Source organism: Chiloscyllium punctatum, chromosome 28, assembly GCF_047496795.1.
Source record: "Chiloscyllium punctatum isolate Juve2018m chromosome 28, sChiPun1.3, whole genome shotgun sequence".
NCBI lineage: Eukaryota > Metazoa > Chordata > Chondrichthyes > Orectolobiformes > Hemiscylliidae > Chiloscyllium > Chiloscyllium punctatum.
The window spans coordinates 61860573-61881194 of NC_092766.1; the positions used below are offsets into that span (position 1 = coordinate 61860573).

At 43.5% G+C, this 20622-nt stretch overlaps 1 non-coding gene across 1 annotated transcript; it reads left to right on the forward strand.

Annotated features, from left to right (window-relative positions):
* Positions 1-243: 243 nt before the first annotated feature.
* On the forward strand, positions 244-316 carry trnar-ucg (transfer RNA arginine (anticodon UCG)). Its single transcript has one exon. It is a non-coding gene; the product is annotated as a tRNA-Arg (tRNA).
* The last annotated feature ends 20306 nt before the right edge of the window (positions 317-20622 follow it).

The window sequence follows — 20622 nt, forward strand, 5'->3', positions numbered from 1 at the left end:
CGCGTCGGGACTGTGAATAAAACGATGGACACTTCCAGCAGAGAAGGAGGCGACCCTGAAGCAGGCAGCTGAGGACAAATGTTACTCCTTTGCCAGTGAAAGGCACTGCTTCACAAATTGGAAACTTCGAAGTGAAGCAGTGTTGGTGATTATCTTCGCTGCTTGTTCACCTTTTTAATTCTGATTCCGTGAAAGTCCATGGCATTACGTATCGACATTCTGCCAGTGGTGAGTGTGTTTCTTGGGCCAGTGGCGTAATGGATAACGTGTCTGACTTCGGATCAGAAGGTTGTAGGTTCGAATCCAACCTGGCTCGAGGGGAGTGTCTGACTTTAATGCTGTCCCATGTGAAGTCCTGCGGGGACGTCGCTTCTATGCATCCACATTGGGAGCTTGCATTTGTCCTATTGTCCATTTCAAACTCCAGCTCACCACAACGGAGACCTCTGTCGTTTTGGGGGTATCTTTCTGTGTGTCTCCCTTTGTGGGTGAAAATGAGCATGAGTTGGTCCAAAGAGTTACAAGTCGTTGTGCAAGTGTCAGACATCTGCCCCATTATTGTGACATTTAAGAACACAGGATAAAGTCATTGACATTTGCCCTGGGAACATTAGAACACACGAGACTTTGGGCCAAAGTTGGAAACTGCGACTGGAATAGATGGTTCTCTGATTAGCCGCGACGCACACAGGCAGAATGGCCTTTTCCCACTTTGTAAATCTACGAAGACAAGTTGAAAATAATCTGCAAGGAAAATGTTCATAAAGGGTGTTTTATTTACACCAAATACGATAGTATCTATCGCCTTGTCTTGTTATTTACTTGTGAGGATTCGATACTCTCAGAACCGTGGCCCGGATTGTATTCCCGCTCATGGAATGCTGGGATTGTTCAGCTAACATGTCGGTGTCCCAGTACTTCTGCCGATTTCCCGATGCGAGCAGGTCATTGGTTTTGTCCAAAACATTATGAATGTTCACATAATACAAACAGCTGCAGTTGCTGGAAATCTGAGCCAAAAACGAAAATTGTTTGCGGAACGCAGAAAGACTGGCAACAGAAACATCGACTTTCCTGCTCCTCGGATGCTGCTGTGCTTTTCCAGCATTTTCTGATCTAAAATCAGGTTTCCAGCATCTGCAGTCCTCACTTTTGCCGAGTTCCTTCAGTGTCGCTGGTTCCCAATTCAAGAACTCCATCTCTAGCGGTTTCATGTCTGTACCTCCATGCTGTGGAATTGAAGAGTGAAGAAAAGTAACTCACCCCTTCCATCTCTCGGGTAATTCGGGGCTGAAAGTGAATTGTATCACATTGAAGTATATCTCCAAGCGACTTAATCTCTGTCTTTTATTGGGAACCATCTCTTTAATTGTAACCATCAGGAAAGACCACTTCGTTCGCTAAAAAAAGAAATGAATATGTCACTAACCTTTGTTTGTTTCATGTCCAGGAATACTCAGATCAATCGCTCCCTTGATTACCTCTGCTGGTCATGTTCGCAAAGAGATCTAGCAAATTGCCAAGTGTGATTTTCCTTTCAATAAATAATTTTGATTCAATTTTGCTGCAAATATCTTTTCCTAACTTTATGCTTTTCTTCTTTTACATTGGTGTCTCGCACCTTATAAATGACAGCAAAGGTATGAAAGGAGATGGAAACATTTAACTCATCAAGTCAGCGGCAGCTTTCAATGAGATCACGGCTGATTTGGTCAGTGCTCAGGGCGCAGCGCTGTCTGTAGACATGGCCGAGTGGTTAAGGCGGTGGGTTAGAAATCCATTGGGGTTTCCCCACGTCGGTTCGAATCCTGCCGACTACTTTATGAATGCTTTCCTGCTGGAACAATTCAAAGCAGGCCTGTAATTTGATTAGACTTGAGAAACTTGAGTTCTTCATCAGAAATGCTCCATATTTAAAACATTATCTCTGTTTCTCTTTCCAGATACACTGCTCGACACATCGGGTTTCTGCAGTTGTTATTGAACGCCCTGAGCAGAAGTGCTGCTTTTCATTAGATTCCTTTCATCCCTTATCCTCTGTTCTCCGACTCTGGTCATTGGCAACACTTCCTCCTGCTCGTCAGAGTGCTCATTCCCCACCGCTCCCTCTCCCATCATTACAAACAACCGCAGGAAATTGCCACTTAACCATCTTTGTTCCAAAGTGAAACTCACCAGCCTAGGAACTCTCTCCACCAAACGGGACTTCTCATCCCTGGACATGGTGCAAGCCAGAGGATTGTGAAGAGATACTGTGAAAATATTGTCAGTTGGCAGTTGGAAAAATGTTTAGGAAGCACACCATATAATTTAGGCTCCAACTGTGGAACTCTTGAGATACTCTTTGGGAAACGGAATCCGAGGAGAATGAAGAAGTGTAAATTGTCAGTCCGAGTAGAGGAAGGGACATTGACTCTGATTTTCTCGGCACAGGAACTGATCTAAGACATTGAAAGAATTCTCGCTCCCGTACGTGAGGAATACAAACTTCATCTGGACTCTGGTACAATGAAAAACTCTGGAACACTCAAGACAAGATCCAAATATTGACTGAGATCACTACAGTACGAGTACTATAGATGGGTTTTTGACCAGTGTGTGCAGGAGGGCTTCCTGACACAGTATGTAGACATGCCTTCAAGGGATGACGCCACTTTCGATTTAGTACTGGGTAACGAGACTGGCCAGGTGTTAGATTTGGAAGTAGGTGAGCACTTTGGAGACAGCGATCACAATTCTCTCAGGTTTACTTTCGTGATGGTAAGGGAGAGGTGTACTCCACGGAGCAAGAGTTTCAGCTGGTGGAAGGGAAATCACGATGCAATGAGGTAAGATTTTGGAAGCGCAGAATGGGGTAGGAATATGCAGAGGGTGAGCACATTAAAAATGTGGAACTTATTCAAGGAAAAGCTCCTGTGTGTCCTAGATAAGTATGTACCTGTCAGGTAGGGAGGAAGATATAGAACGCGTGAGCAGTGGTTTACTAAGGAAGTGGAATCCCTGGTCAAGAAGGAAAAAAGTCTTATGTTGGGACAAAACGTGAACACTCAGTTAGAGCGCTCGAGGGTTCCACCGATATCAGGAAAGACCTAAAAAGCGAGCTTACAAGAGCCAGGAGGAGACATGAGAAGTTGTTGGCAGATATGATCAGGGTTAACCCTAAGGCTTTCCATAGGTATGTCAGCAATAAAAGAATGACGAGAGTTAAATTTGGGACAATCAAGGATAATAGTGGGAAGTTTTGTGTGTCGTCAGAGGAGATAGGGGAAGCACTAAATAAATATTTTTCGACAGTGTTCGCAATAGATCATGAAAATGTTGGCGAGGAAGATACAGAGATACTTGCGTCTAGTGTGGTAGAGATTGAGTCTCACAAGCATTAGATGAAAGAAATACTGAAGAGTGTGAAAACAGACAAGTCCCCTGGGCCGGATGGGATCTGTCCTAGGATCCTTATGGGAAGCAAGGGAAGAGATTGATGAGCCTTTGGAATTGATCGTCAAATCATCATTGTCTACAGGAACAGAACCGTGGAATGGAGCATAGCATATGTTGTTCCCTTGTTCAAAAAGTTTCGTAGAGACAACCCTGGTAATTACAGACCAGTGAGTCTCACTGCAGTTGTTGATAACGTGTTGGAAAAGGTTATTATAGATAGGATTTATGACCATCTCGAAAAGAATAATCTGATCCGGGACAGTCAGCACGGTTTTGTGATGGGTAGGGCTTGCCTAACGAATCTTGTTGACATTTTCGACAAAGTGACCGAACAGGTAGATGACAGTAACCCAGTTGATGTGGTGTATATGGTTTTCAGCAAGTTGTTCGATAAGTTTCCCCACAATAGGCTAGTATACAAAATGCGGAGGAATGGAGCTGTGGGAAAGATTGCAGCTTTGATCAGTCATTGGCTTGCCAAAAGAAAACAGTGTTGTAGTTGATGGAACATGTCCTTCTTGGTGTCCAGGTCCTGGCAGCGTACCACAAGGGTCGGTGTTAGGTCCACTGCTGTTACATGAGATCTAACCTTGCCAATCAGTCTCCCATGGGGAACATTATTGAACGCCTTACTGAAGACCGTATGGATCACATTTCCTGCTCTGCCCTCATCAATCTTCCTTGTTACTTCTTCAAAAAACTCAATCAAGTTTGTGAGACATGATTTCCCACGCACAAAGCCATGTTAACAATCCCGAATCAGTCCTTGCCTTTCCAAATACATGTACATTCTGTTCCTCAGGATTCCCTCCAACAATTGGAGTATTCTTGGCAGATGCAGTTTCATGTAGGGAATGCGAGGTCATATACTTTGTTGGGAAGAATCAAAAGACACACTAGTGTTAAAATCGATAGAAACGCAAAAGAAGTGCGGTGCAGAGGAGTCTCAGTGTTCTTATACAGGAAACGAACAAAGGTTAATCACATATTTATTTCTTGCTGGCAAAACAAAAGGCTTTTCTGATGCTCACAATTAAAGCATTGGTTTCCAAGAAAATAGGAAAATTAAGTCACCAGTAGAGTAATCAATTACCAAGATATCTCTCGTGATGTTTTATGGGACATGTGGGATTTTTTCTGATTTTGGTTCTCCAATCGGTTTTACAATGGAACCAAGAGTTTTCACACGCATTTTTTCCTCCTGTACGATTTATTTCGCTTTGTGGTTACTGCGAGTGGGCTTGTAAACTACACATGCTTGTGAGTCCATTCCTCACTGTTCCTCAACTCCAGCCAAACAGACTTTACATCCTTATTTCCTGAATCAAGGTAATCTCTAAACATTGCATAAATGTCATAAAAACTTCGGGATTTCACACGCCTCTGTATATCACCTTTCAATATTAATTGATCCTTTACTGTATTGCAGTTGTGCATAAGAAGAGAAAAATAGAATAGAGAATGGTGGACCTCCGCTTCACACACCCGTTATTGAAGCGAAAATGCAGATTACTCCCCATAATACGATCGTGGAAGCATGTGCCGAACACTCAGGAAACACAGAATAAGTGCAGTGCCACAGGGCATGTCAGGGACAGTCCCAGAAGGACAACGGAAATGCTGCTCAAAGCTCCTATTTTGGATGTATTTCTCAATGAGCAATAGAGTGTGACATGTTTTCCATCAGGAGTTATCTCACACAAGGAAGTATCCAGTGCTGCAGACGGTCATATTATCCGAATTCCAAGCCCTGGAATCAGAGACATTCAATATTCTGTGCATAACTGCAAGGAACATCTGTCCGAGGCGATTTTACAGTCCAGATGAAATTATGAATGCAGCTCTCTAGTTGTCAGCCTCTTTCTCCTATGTCGTGTTTCGTGCAGTCCATGCGTGGAATCTCGTCAACCACGTTTGAACTGCACATGATGGGGTATTGGGCCTTGTTTTCTCGTGAGTTGTCTGAGTGAAGCCCTCGGTTTCTGTGCTGTCATATGTCCGAGTGTTCGGTGGAATCTGGATATCGTTTTCCAGAATTTGTTTTTAACACAGGGAAGCATGATTTAAAAATTACCTCATAGCAAATCCACGTTGCGAACTTTGTGTGCCATGCATTTGCGAATGAAGGTGGGTGGATATTGGTTCTTGGCAAAGAATTTGTGTGGGCGTCAGTCCAGCAGTCCCTAGTAGCAATACGTACAAACGGCAGGGGCCACACATTCGACTAGAATAGCACAACAATAATAGGACAGGGAAGCAGAAGACAGCCAGACAATTCATGGAAGCAGGGCACTCATCCACGGATTCCATCCATTGGACCCAATCTGCAATCCCAACAAACGGAAGCAGCGGGAATTAAACCAAATTAATTAGTACCAAAACATGAGAGCAGCGCTTCACAGGAACCTCTGCAGAGCTGAGAATGTCACCCAGAAAGGGACGAAAAGTCTACAAACCATCTTCCTAGCGTCACGAACTTTTCAACAAGAACACTAGAAGCATCCGAACTTCACATCTTTCTGCTCCAAGACACTCCGCTTTTCCACAACAGAGAATTGCACACTCAACTACCGCGTGTAAGAAGAGAATTTCAGCCCCTACACGACCAAGGGCGGCAGTAAGAGCGAGGGGAAACAGCTGCCACTGTCATTCCACAGCTACAAACGCTCTCTTTGTCAGGTACATTATTGTATGAATGTCGGGGCAGCAGTAGAATATGGGAATTAAACAGCCTGCGCTGTGTATTCATATTCTGGACAATGTGACTTGTTCACAGTTTTCCCTGAAAGTGAGTGGACGTCGTTATTTCACCGCTGTTGTGAAGCCAGATCCTGCACTGAACCTGCTCCCTGGTTTTTAGTTGTTGTGGCTAAAAGGTGGACAATCGCAACGTGAAACTTTGTTATAATTCTCTCATTTCCTTCATTACTGTCCTGGTGAGGGAGGCTGGAGATTGGCTCGCTCGCTCAGATGGAGGCACCAGCGCATTGTTGACCTAATTTAATCGAGAATATAATTGGTAATATCACTTTGCATGGTACATTTCTCTGTTTTGTTTAATGTTACTTGAGCACTTTCTGTTACTTGGCAATGCACTAAATCTCCAGAAAGTCGGGAAGCTCCATTTGGAATTGCTTCGGTGTTATTTGTGTGAGCAGTTCTTGACATACACGTCTCGCACTGCCCCACAGACAGAAGTAATGAGTTTGCGTGTCTGATAATGACTCTGCCTTTTGAGTTTTGCACTTGGTCGACGTTAAGAGCTGTCAGTTTTTGGATTCACTGGAATGTTAAGGGGATAACACGATTTGTGAGGTTTTTTTTAGTCAACGAAATTATTTGATGGAGAACTTGGGAATGTATCAAGGAGAATGGCCATTGTCTGTAAATATCTGGAAAATATTCCTCTCTGTGTCATTTCAAAACATTACGCCTCAAGAAAAAAATAAAATTCAAACACGCTAACTTAGTAACAAACAGCATGCGTTTTTGCAAGTGGTCTATTCAAACTGTTGTCAGGTACTGGAGTGTCACAGAATTGCCGAGCATGGAAGCAAACCTTCCTATCCAACTTGCACCTGTTGAACAGATGACAGTAACTAATCTAAATATATTTGCCAATATTTGTCCCTTATCTCTCCGAACAATTCCTGTCTGCATACCCATTTAGATGCCTTTGAAGTGTTGTGAGTGCACCAAACTCTGCCACTAAATGTGACAATTTATTCCACAAGCACAAAAATGTCTGTATTAAAAACAAGTGTTGCTCACGTCCCTTTCAAATTGTACTGCTCTCACATTAAACCTATGCTATCTCACTGTAAACTCATGTGACTTCTGAAAAAGTGTAGATTGACTATGTTCTTTGCTCGTCTACCTCATGATTTTGTAAACTTTTCCAAGGACATCCCTCAGGCCTGAAGCTCCGGGGAAAACTGTCGAAGAATATTCAGCTTCTCAATAATGTCCACACCGTGTAAACCTTTCAAATCGTTGTAAATATTTTTTTAAAAATTATGCTCAGGTATTCATAGAAAGTGCCAGGGGATATTGCCTGAAGTGAAGCGATGCTGACACATTAGTCTTGACAGGTTTGGCGCTTAGTTATCGTCAGGGGGCGTCTCCGAGTGGTTTAATGTCGGTAAAAGCAATGAATGCAGATGCTGGAGACCAGATTCAGGATTCGTGGTGCTGAAGAGCGTAGCAGTCCAGGCAGCATCCGAGGAGCAGTAAAATCGACGTTTCGAGTGAAACCCTCTATTCCTGATGAAGGGCTTTTGCCTGAAACGTCGATTTTACTGCTTCTTGGATGCTGCCTGAACTGCTGTGCTCTTCCAGAACCACTAATCCAGAGAGTTTTAATGTGCTGGGTTTAGGATCCAGTCTCTATTGCGTCGTGGGTTTGAAACCCAACTTTGCAATAGAACAACTGCAGGCAGCTTTTTATGACTGAACTACACAGGTCCTGATATTGCTTTGTGGGTGTGTTTGTTACTCCTCGGGTCTCTCACCCTCTCCGTGATAAACACGAAAACATGAACAACTGATTCTTAAAATAATGAGAACTACTGCTGTCCACATCCTCTCGATCACTGTGCGTTTGGATGTGTACACGCACAATTTTGCTGTCAGTGCTGTGTCTCAAATGATCAGAGCATTTGGCTGAAATGTTGGTTGTCCTAGCCCAAAAAGAGCACAGAGCCTCAAATATTTCACATCAAGTATTGAGATCGACCATGTACTGACAATACAACCACGAGAACTCATCCATGATTGACCCTGAGTCCGCAATGAGTGAGCCGGTCACGTGCAGCAAAATGTGACCCCACTCTCTACAAGCCCCTGCTGCCAACTGAAAGGGGCCACTGCAGTTTCAATCAGCGGCTTCCTGCCCAGCCCTGGGACACAGCTCATGGAAACTCCTTCCTCAGGAACGGCTGTTACTGTGTGAAAGGGTAAAACATTCTAATTCAAATTGGAAATGGCTTCAGAAGATTGTTCCTGTTTTCAAAACATTTTATAATCAGAATTCCTTTCTCGAATATTAGAACTGGTAAACTTTGTAGGCAGGTAGAACAAAGAAAGTGTTGATTGTGAGGACTCTGTCTCTTCAGCAGGTGGGATTCCCTACACTCTAATCAGAAATGATTTGGTTTCCTGAGGTATTTTCCCGATGATTTGCAGTCTGCCAGAGTGTCTGGGAATCACTTCGGTGACCTAAGGATCAGGGTCAAAATATGAAAATATTACCAGAGAATAGTAAATCCCGGGGCAAGGCCGAAATGGATTGTAATGGTCTGAAGGAATAAATCTGAGAATTGAACGACTTGGAAAATGTTATTTGCAATGGGGAGGAATGAACGAGATTTTTGAAAATTGCCGTGTCAGCTGAATTAAAGTCAGTATGAAATGATAAATTAACCAACACCAATCCTGTCCTGGTACACTCAGTCGGTAGAGCTTGAGACCTTTAATCTCAATGGTGTGGGGTCGAGACCCACGCTGGGCGCTGTTGTTTGTTAATAGGTTTGCCGCTCTCCATTAATGTTGCAAGAGCGAATTCACTCGCTGAGGCAGGTTTTGTTGACACATTTTTTTCCTCCGTTTTTGATCATCTCTTGGTTTCTGAGTGAAAACTGTCTCCACTGTACTGCAGGTGCAAGAGACAAGGTAATCAGTTCAGCCGAATATGCTATAAACGATGTCCCTTCGAAAACGTGAGTTTCCATTCCAAACGTGCCCCAACCAAAATGTCCTGAGACGTCGAATGCGAATGGCCACATGACAGTGACAGCTGCATGTCAAATGATGCTGCAATAGAATTAACTGAATGAGAATGCCCAGATGGAAACCGAATGGAACTCTCCCTGAAATTCTCCCAATTCACTCGGTAAATGATGCTGTTGTGTCCCCATATGTGTTTACGTAATGAACAGCTTATTGTCAGTAACAGGGGTGGGAGTGATGCAGGATAGTGAGGATTCCGTGTGGGTCAGAAGTGATTTGTTCGAACAGGGAATTCAAACGTCCACAGAGCGGACATAGCTGATTGGTCCAGGATCAGACTTTTCCCTTCTGTTTCCGTACCAACAAAAGAAATTGCGGGAAAATCTCAGCAGGTCTGGTAGAATCTTGGAATGGAAAACCGAGTTAAGTCTTCAAGACCAGTGACACTTCTTACTCCATGTCCATCTCCGTCTACCTTTTTATTGAATATCTCCTGACTCTCAACTTTATACTCAGTTTCTCTTTTATTACTCCATCTTCAAACATTCTCCCAGTCTCAAAATTTAATAGCAGAACTGTTCCATCTCTCACCTCGCCGAGTTATGAGATGAGGACTTCGAAATGCACGATTAACTCTGTTTCTATTTCCTTAGATACTGGACGGTCAGAGACCAGAAGGCATCGGAGGACAGTTAGAGCTTTCAGCCCATCTGGTCTGCCCGCCATTCGGTCATGACTCATATCGTTCCCAAACCAATTTTCAGCCTTCTATCTGTGACATTTATCTCCCCTGAATTTAGGATCCAGTCTTTTTCCCAGAGTGCGAATGAAACTGTCCCAACCGTCTCCACATCTGCTGGCAGCTGTTACACCGTATTTGTGTGTGATCGAGCTCAATTTCAGTCCCACGCAGCAAACACGTCTGTTCTGAGCAATGCAATCCCCGCTGCATGACAGATCGATCGGGTCTCTGACCCCACGGTTTTTCTGCGAGGCAGTAGTTAGCTCCTTCACCACCCACGGCAAGGACCGGTGCTTCAAAATGTGGGGACAAAGAACGATAGGCACAAGAGTTTGTACAGGTTAGGTCGAAAGGGTTATTGTCAACTTCAGTGGAGTCCCTGCTTCAGAGTCTGGATTTGAATCGCCCAGGCCTGGATAAAATTCCAAGTCAGGAAATGAAGATTTATTTCTCTTCTTGTGGCTACTCTGAATGAAAACCATTTTCTGCTTCAACAGAGAGCACAGACCCGTTTCTGCCAGAAGGAATCCAGTGATTGATTGCATCCAACTGGAATCATAGAGTCATAGAGATGTACTGCAGGGAAACAGACCCTTCATTCAAACCTGTCCATGCTGATCGGAAATCCCAACCCAATTTGGTCCCTCTTGCCAGCACACGGCCCATATCCCTCCAAACACTTCCTACTCATATACAATTTCAAATGCCTCTTAAATGTTGCAATTGTACGAGCCTCCACCACATCCTCTGGCAGCCATGGCAGCACAGACACTGAATAAATTGTCACTGCAAATCCCCTCTAAGGATCTCGCCTTTCTGCGCTGAAACTATCTCGCTGTTCATTCAATGTCGCTATGTCTAATTCTTGGAAGTCGCTCCCTATCGACATCATGGCTGTATCACTGTATTGAGCACTTCGAGGACGAAGTAAAGGAACTTACCATCTCAATCTCTTGAGTAATTATGGTTGGGCAGTGAAGCCTATCCCAAAGAGTGACGTGCATTCTCCAGAATTTCGTTTGAAAAAACTGCAGTTTCCAAGTGGACATCCGAAAGTGGTCCGGAACAAAAGTAAAGTTTTGAAGGGAAAGTAGGATAAACTGAAAGTCAATGATGACTGAGATGAATGAGGCAGAAAGTGAGTAAGGAGCTGTTGGTACAAGGATCAATGTCAGTGCTAATGGTTTAGCCCTTACTGCCCACTGTTAACATCAACTCACACACCACTCCTGGTAAATTCACCACAATTACCCTGGTCTCTTGGTATGAGTTTCTATCTGTCCATATTCAGGTGTTAAATCGGCCCCGAGAGGATGAACGCATACTGTTTATCCTGTCAGGTTAAAGAGGTGAAGGCATCAGTTTGAAATCAAAGCAAGAAGAGATTGCCTCTTCCTGTACATTTTCAGTGGACAGTTAACAGCTGTGAACTTCTTTCCTGCACAAGCGGACGTTGATATAAATTCTCATCGAGCAGCTTTATTACAGAAAGGTAGTCCGATTACCTGTGATCAAATATTTCATTAAATGCCTTGATTGATGTGAAGAACCGTGTCTGAGGTTTCTTCAGTTAAATCATATGATAATAACCATGATAATGGTGTCAAATGCTGTCAAATGTTCTGTACATTGAAATTTCATTATTTAATCTTCTTGTAAAAGCCGTATTGTTTATCCAACATCGCGAAAGTAACAGATCAGCATGCTTCTTTTGTTTGAGCTCAGACCGTTATTATTTCGTGCTCCCAAGCACTACCTCCTGATGTGGACCCATTAGTCTATGTTCTATCCTGCTAATTCAACGCAGAGTTCTTTTTACTCTGTTCGACTAGGATTTGTCTATCTCTTCTACTATTATTCTCCGTCTGTCTTTTCAAGTTTTTTGGGAATAATGAAGAGACGCAGGAGACACTGCAGACTTGCAGGACAATGTTGTAGTAATAACGCATCCAATGAGATAATGGCTCTCATTGTCTGCTGTCACCATTCATTGATTTTCGGCAAACGGCAATGGCATCATAGAAATCCTATAATTGGAGTGAAACTGCTTTTTTTTCTGGTCTATTATGAATACTAATTAGAATTGTAAAAGCTCATAACATTTTGAGTTAACAGATGTCACCTGATCTCACACCGAAGTAACACAGACATTACTTGGAGACTGTGAGCCCAGTTCTACACACTCTGGCCGGGAGGTGGGGGTGGGGGGGTGGGGGGGTGGGGGGCGTGGCGGTGCAAGCCACGGAAACAGCCTCCGATTTTAACACTTTTCCAGGAGTAGAAATAAAAAATTAGGGAGAGATGGTACAGAGAGACAAAGGGACACAAACAGAAATTCTCCATTCACCATGGCTGCTCATCGATATAAAGGAGAAGAAAAAGGTAGTGAATGCCAGCTTTTCGCCAACTCATGGCAACAGCAACAGCATTACAGCCGATAAAGGAATTTTGCATTTTTACAGATGACATCTGTCAGCTAATGAGAGATTCTGGTAAGTATGCTGTTTAGCGAAATGAAATTGACAATTACCCAGGCAATAAAACAATAAAAAGCATAAATAGCCTGAATCTGTGATATGAATCAATAAATCTCTTTGTCTCCATAGTTGCTGTCAGGCCTGCAGAGTTTCTCTGTCAATTCCTGTTGTTGATTCAGATTTCCAGGTATCACACTTCTTTGTTTTATGCTAGTCTGAATCCTGTTTGTGACAATACTGGATTAATTGCCAGTTCCATACAAATTCCCGGCTTTGGGAAGGTTGTCAACAACATAAACGGACAGAGGAAATCCCCCTTTGCTACAGCAGTGAGACCACTGAGTCCTTAACAGTAGACTTTCACGGAAAGTGAAATATGACGCTGTATGTTTTCTCAATGAATCCACTTTTACTTTTTTTCATTTGTGATTATTTTAGCTGCACATACAGTTTATTTCTTTCTTCCATTTCTGTCAGCTTGTAAAAGGCCTTTCTGCCCATCTGCAGTGCGGGTCATTGGACATTCATCTTTTCGAGTTCAGGAGCTACTATTTCTTGGAGGACCGTCTGCACTGCATCTCGGGTGGGGTGGGTGCGAGGCTGTACCACTATATTCACCTGTCTATAGATATCGGAGAATGGCCTATATATTCCACACCACCAGGCTTCCTCATCGCTCTTCTGAATCTCGGTTATTACTACCCTTGTCATGGCACCTCCTTCTTTGGTAGCAGGAAACCGATATCCCGTGTCAGGTGTACCTGTAGCCGTGATGGATACTACTCAGTGCCAGTAACTGGGTACACAAGGATCTCTGTGTAAATATTTATTGCCTTATTTATAGTCGTCCTGGTTACCAAACGGGCATGGGTGGCATGTAAAGGTCAACTTCGCATCCTTGGTTAAGATTACCGTCTGCTGTTGTATCGCAGACACCCCTGCCTTCACGACTCGTCCTGCCATGCAGCCCCATATTTCTATGAGTCTTCTAATAATTACTTACACTTATTTGGATCCGGTGTTGTCCAATCTCTCTTCAGGTTCAGCTACAAGTTTGCAACGGCTGGCGTGTATCAACGTGGCTCTTTCGGCGATCTTAACAGCTGTCTGTGCTGTAGGGAGCCCTTTGGAACGGTCCCAGCCAGCTATTCACCTTCATGCTTTTGCTCCTGAAGTGTTTCACCACTATCCAGTCTTCAGGTTCTTTTTTTTTGCATCTTCCCTTCTGCTGATTGGGGTAGTGCTGCCCTTCTTTTGTTTCTGTATTGGAGACAGAAGTGTGGAGAGATTTATACCGTAACATAATATCTCGTCCTGACAGCGGTCTGTTATCTGTTTTACAATCGGTCTTGGCCAATTCCTGTATTGGGCCATCTTCCAAACAAAATCTCAAACATCCTAAATTTACTCTTCCTCTCCTTCATATATATTAGCACAATTGGAAATGCCTTTGTCCGTGTCACCTCTAGTTCCTCACAACATTTTGCCAATTTATTTTTAAGGATAGTTTTCTCTCTTTCCACTGCCCCACCGCTCGCTGGGTTGTAGGCACAATGTTGCCTCCCCTTTATTCCCAAGTAATCACTGATCTGCTGTAGGGCTTTCCATTTTCGCTGCTTAGCCTTTCAGGGATGCCCCATCTCGGAATTATTTCAGTTAGCAAAGCCTTGCCTACTGCACTGGCATCCTGTTTAGACGTGGGAGCACTTCCACCCCTTGGGAAAACATCAACTATCATCAGACAATGCCTTATACCTTCGCTGGGTGTTAGTTCAATAAAATCCATCTGTAAATGTTCAAAGGGTCTTTGGGATTTGGGGTGTTCTGACTGATTCATTTGTATTCCCCTCCCCACATTATTAGTGGTACAAATAACACATTATTCACATTATTTTTATGAGTAATGATTAAATCCCTTTCTGTACCAGCGTGCTGAAATATTGTCGTACATCCCCACTTTTGACACATGGTCCTTACCGTGTGTTACTTGGCATAGAAAGGGAATAAAGATCGTGGTAGACAGGGTTTCCCACTGGGGCCACACCACACCCATTCCCTTATTCTGCACCATGCCCTTGTCCATTCACGCTTCTCCTTCGATGTGGCCTGAGACTGTAACTCTCATAAGTCTGCTTTGGATTACAAATATTTGACATACACATGCCAAACTCATCACTTGGCGGCTGATTGGCTGCCGTCCTTGCCGTTCAGTCTACATTTTCATTGCCTTGAGAAATTGAATCATAATTTTTCCTGTGGGCTTCGCATGTACATACAGTGATTGATTTAGGCAATCGGACTGCTTTCAGGAGGTCAGAGATCAGGCCATGGTATGTGATTGGCTTTCCAGTGGAGGTCAAGAAGACCTTGTTTTTCCACAGGGATCCAAAATTATGTAAAACCACGAATGCATATCTGCTGTCGATGTAAATATTCACTGTTCTTCCTTCGGCCAATTTACATGCCTCAATCAAGGCAATCAGCTCTGCTGCTTGCGCTGACAGATGAGAAGGAAGTGATCCCGCTTTGACTACCTCGTGGGTAGTTGCTACAACATACCGGACACTGGCCTATCTCTTTGCTTCTGAATGCTGACCTATCCACAATAAAACGCCGTTTCCGGATTCTAAATTGGTGAACCCTACATTTCTGGTCTCGGGCTTCAAATGTGATTAATTACAGCGACACAGTCATGTGGGTCTCTGTCTCCTTCTGTGGGGAGAAGACAAGCAGCATTAAGGACTTTACATCGCTTTATTGTCATGTTAGGCTTCTCCAATAGCATAGCATTGTATGTGCGCCAACGTGCAGCTGACATGTGTGCTGTGCTTTGCTCAGAAAGCAGGAAGGATACTGCATGGGAGACCAGTCGGTTTAATTCAACAAATCCGACTATGTCCCTGGAAGCTACAACAGCCTTTTCAAATGCAGGCACGACACGGAGGCATTTATGCAATCCTGCCGTTACGGGATCTAAGTTGAGGTGTAAAATAAGCTACTGGACTCAATTTTCCACACATAATTCTGCATCAGCACAAATGTCATGCAGGCACGCTTCTCATCCACTGTTTGTACAAAAGGCTTGTTTGGATTTGGAATCCCAGTGTCGGTGTAGTTTGGAGTTCCATTTCAATTCAACAAAGGCACTCTCGGCCTCAGGGGTCACTGCAACGGACTGTAGCTCTGCAAACCTGAACCATGAACTATGTCACTTTTAGGCGCCTAAAGGTTTGCGTAATGCAGGTTAAACATTCTAAGTAGGATCACGTGACCAAAAAGGATAACAATTGTTTCTTCATGTGAGGCTTTGAATTTTGCTGGTTTGCTTGAACTCTGTCTTGACCAATGGCCTGTCCTTGTTCAGATATTAAGTGACCTAAGAACTTCAACTGTTGTTCCACAAGTTGTAGTTTTGCGAGACTAGATGACAGAGCTTCGCAAGCCTACCTTTATCACATTGTTTCTCTGTTGATGCTGCGATTAAGCATTCGTTTACATACTGCAGAAGCGCTGACCCCAGTCCCCAACCGGTTAAAACAAGAGTCTCCAGACTCCTGTGGAGAGCCTCGTTAATTATGGTGGGGACTCACAGTAATCTTGAAAATGTCACGTGAAAGTATACCATTTGCCTTTGAATGGAAAAAGTGAACCAGAATTGACTGTCGGCGTGTAACGGTACACAAAACAAGGCATTTGCTAAATCCACAATAGAGAGCCATTTACATCCGGTGGAATTTGAGCCAATATAATATAGGGGTTGGGAACATTTGGGGTGTGCAGAACAACAGCGTTCTTGATAACCTGCAGGTCATGAACAAACCTCCATTCCCCTGATTCACCTGGAATATTTGCCTTTTTGAACGAAATAAATGGGTGTTCTCACCAGTGATTATTCACGGGGGATTATCACTCCAGCCTATAAGAGAGATTCAAAGACTGGGGTAATTCCTTGCACAGCCTCGGGTTTGAACGGCTCTTTTGCTTTGCAAGGACAATACTCAGACTTCGGGGTTATTCTTAAGGATTCGTTTGAGCCCCACATCGTGTTTGCCTTTTGCCCTGAAATCAGTTGGGACCCTTCTTAATCTTAATCTTGGGTCCGAGACATCTACCAGGTAAACGCCAGACGACACTCCTGCCGCGGATTACCTGGACTCCCCTGTCTGCCTGAGTTAGCCAATTTAGTTTCTTCCTATACGTCCTTATAACTGCATTGAAGCAGATACCCACACCGACCCTGAAGATACAATCTTTCGTTTTTTGTGCCTGTCGTATCCATGGTCCCAAATTCTGACACCTGTCGTTGGATGCCTTCTCCAATGATCCGTGAGGAAAAGAGCCTTCCACATAAAAAAAACAGGGTCTATTTACCGTCACAGGCGCTTAAAAAAGTTTAAAGTGACAGCGCATCTGTGATCATTCCAATAAAATTCGCACAATAACAACTGATCTGGTTTAACCAATCTCCTGAACCAAGCCTTCTCTTATGATTTGTCAGGACCATCGCGGTGTATGAGTGCTGTGCAGTGCAGCGTATCTCCAGCAAGAAAATCGGTGTTAATGGGATTAACATGGCTACTTGCTTCCTGGTTGAGTGAATCGCTCACGGAAACTATCGCTCTCTGACACGCATCAGGGGTCGTGATTCGTATTTTCCAGCCTGCGCTGTTACATCTTCTTTTTATATTACCTGCAAGCCCGTCGGGGTACTGCGCAAATCGGACCCCAGTCTCACTATGAGATCCCGAGACATCAGATATAAAGTACAGAATTCCGATAACAATTATGAGAATTGGACTGTTTCCCCATTACTGGTTTCACACAATAGGGGTGCGGTAAACCTCTCTCGTGTCACGACTCCTGATGCGCCCATTAAATTTAGGAAGCTTCTGTTCATCTTTATTTGTGTCGACTCTCTGAACTGCCTTGATTTATGAACTGAATATGTTGCCCTTGTATCTTCCAAAAAAGTAAGAGGTGCACCTTCCACATATAACATAGATGTAAGCATTGACTTATATGCATTATCGTTGTACTGAAAATATAGTTCACGCTTCGCAAACTCAGTGCTTAGTATAGAGGTGGAACATATTTCAGTGCCCATAAGGTTAGTAATAGAGATGAGCATCAGCGAGTATTCGTTGCCAAGCCTAAAGCAAAGAGGCGTACCCATAACTTTGGGGCTGCCCACCGCCACCTCAGCCTTCCTCCATTAGTCACCCTGCTGCCCAGCCTCCAGGGCTGATTGAGGCTGTCTGGGCGTGCGCTGCCTCACTCAGTGTTCCAATGCTCTGCAAACAAAGCATCCGCCAGATTTACCTCTGCCAGCCCTTCTTTTCACGCAGTACCTCCTTCCAGCAGCTGGGCGACCATCTGCATCATAGTAAGATGAGCTTTAAGTATTTGCTGTTCCATCTTTAATTTCTGTTTTTCCTTCTCTTGGTCCAGAAAGTTTTCAGCATGTAGCGCGTGGAGTTCCATCAAATTCAGGTTTCCTGTGTCCCAGGTAATACATTGGCCAAACGTCTCATGTAATGGGCGCCTGATAGCTTTTACATATTCCCTTTAAAGTATAATTCGCTTCTTCTTATCAACACTTCAAGGTCAGTGGCCTGAAACATTCGAGTCCCTTTCCAGATATGGAGTTATTTTTTTTCTCATTCCTTGGCTGTTGATATGGTAGTTTGCTGACCTTGTAAGTCTGCTATTAGTTCGGTTTAAATATATATAGATTTTCTTTCTGTCTGAACACTTGCCCTCTGCAAAGTCAGGCCCTTACTTTTTTTGTTTCCCTGTGCTTTTATTGGTTTCAAAAGAAATGTTAATTTTCCATTGCAATGGACATCACATTATTTTCACAGGTCGGTGCAACATCGAGGGCCGAAGTGCCTGTACTCCACTGTAACCTTCTATGTTGTAAGATACTTTTCCTGCTGGTTTCCGATGCCTCTCCTCACTGTGGAAACTTCCAGACACATCTTCCAGTGATTTGTCTACACTTCATTCAATCCAGAAAACTGTAGTTCCTGCTGAGAATGTGATCTCTCTACAATGGAGAGAGGAAAATAGAGTCGATGACAAAGCTGAGATCACTTAAGTTCTGCCCAGAATCAACAAAAATTATCCCAGTCTTCCAGTGTCCTGTCACTTTAACATTGCATTGTGTATCCAAGCCATCATACCAGTCTCTGGTCTGCTGCGGTTCTTCTTCAAGGCACAGCGCAAGCTGGAAGATCGGGCAACTCATTTTCTACTGAAAGACCATGCAGATTTCAGGACCCAACATCGAGTTCAATCATTTTGGATCCTGTCCGCCCTCTTCCACATTTTTTCACCCACCCATACATCCCATCAGTTCCGAACACGAATCATTGGACTCGAAGCGTTCACTGTCCTTTCTTATCATAGATGGACAAGAGCTGCTGATTTTGTTCAGACATTTTGGCATTTCATCAAAGAGCATTTCTTTTTCTGTTGTAATCACAAGACTGCAGGAACCGTCTGATTGCAGGAGGAGAAGTTCACAGGAGATGAAAATAATGCCAAAGGCTGGACCATTCCCATTGTGAAGGTAGATGAGCTAAGCTGGGGCTGTGTAACTAAGCACAGAGAAGGCTGAGTGAGAAACTGATTAACATGCACATATTTGAAGAGGATAGATATGTATGACAGGAATAAGGCTTTTCTGGAAGGAATAATAACCAGTGACATAGATGAAAAGCAGGAGAAAAGCGGTTTAGAGGAGATTTAGGAAGAACGTTTTCACCCATAGAGTGTTGTTCATCTGGAATTTCTTATTTGAACGTGTGGTAATGCTAAGTGTTATGAGGACATTTCAGCAGTATATATCCGAACACTTAAAGATCCAGAGCACACGTGGATAAGGACCAGATACTGGAAAGTGTGACGAGGTCAGACAGACCTGGGATGGGTGTCCCAAATGAAATCGTTCTAAGGCAGACTTTTGTGGTGAAAACTGGGTGAGGCCGCGACTCTGTGGTGCAATGGAAAGCGCGTTGAATTTCTAAGTCTTTCTTAAGACTGCCATTCAAAAGTTGTGGATGTAACTCTCATCAGAGTCGAGTTTTAGTTTATGGTTTGAAAGGTGTTCAGACCAGACTCGGCTGCTCATCTGCAGAACCTATAACTTTCATGCAGAAACCCAACTGTCTCGAAATGCAACATTTTCCTCACAGCGATGAATAACTTCGATGTCTATTTATGGTAGAGATCGATAAATATGTGTTAACCACTTGGCAACACGATGATATGGATACACTGGAAAAAGACATAAAAGTGCTGTGTGAGCTATGATGGTACAGAATGGCGTGACGGGGCAGGAGCGGTGTTAAGAATGGCCTACTTCTGCTCCTTTCTGCTTGAGTCTTTTCTGGCCCAGGTTTTTCTACAATCACAATGAGAACAATGTGAATCGACACCAAGTAATATTTTCTGTCTCACCTCCACCTCGCTACCCATAAGCTGGAATAGATAGCTCCTGTTTCAGCTTTAGGTCAGACAGTGGAGGATTCTCACAAGTTCTCTGTCAGGCTGAACATCCCTTCATATCGGTTTCCAAGTGGACACATGGAGCAAGCGATTACATGGATGCTGGGGATTGAGGGACAGATTTCCCTCTTGCTGGGCTAGAATTCTGGCCAAGGTAATGAACGTGAATTTCTGACATTTTGAAACTTACTCTGGATTCTTGCGACTTTACTAATTAAACTAAAATTCAATTTGCCCTTGCATAACATGATTAATTTTTCACTATTTATAAAAAAACTATGCCACGTGCCCTTGGATGTAGTAATACAGAAGATTGTTGACGTTGTGTACAGTGTGGGTCATTGTGCCGTATGAACATTCCAAAGGATGCTGGTGAAGTACCAGTAAATCGAATTCTCTGACGAATTGATACCGATAGAAGGAAAATCCCAGTACAGTAGCGACATAACATTGCCTGTAATCAACGCCGGAAGCCACGGTAAATGAACACAGAATTCAATTATGCCTATTTTCACCACATCTTACAATTCATTTTCCTGAACCTGATGCTCCATAATCGATGATCCATCATCAGTATAACCTCCTCTGCTATGTGTTTCATTTCAGATCTTCAGCAAAAAAAGAGTAATTGGTTTGAGGGGCCTAGTGGTAAGATCATTAGCCATTGGTCATCAGTACACGGCCGCTCCAGTGGTGCAATTCGTCAGTTTGATGTAATTGCACGACAGA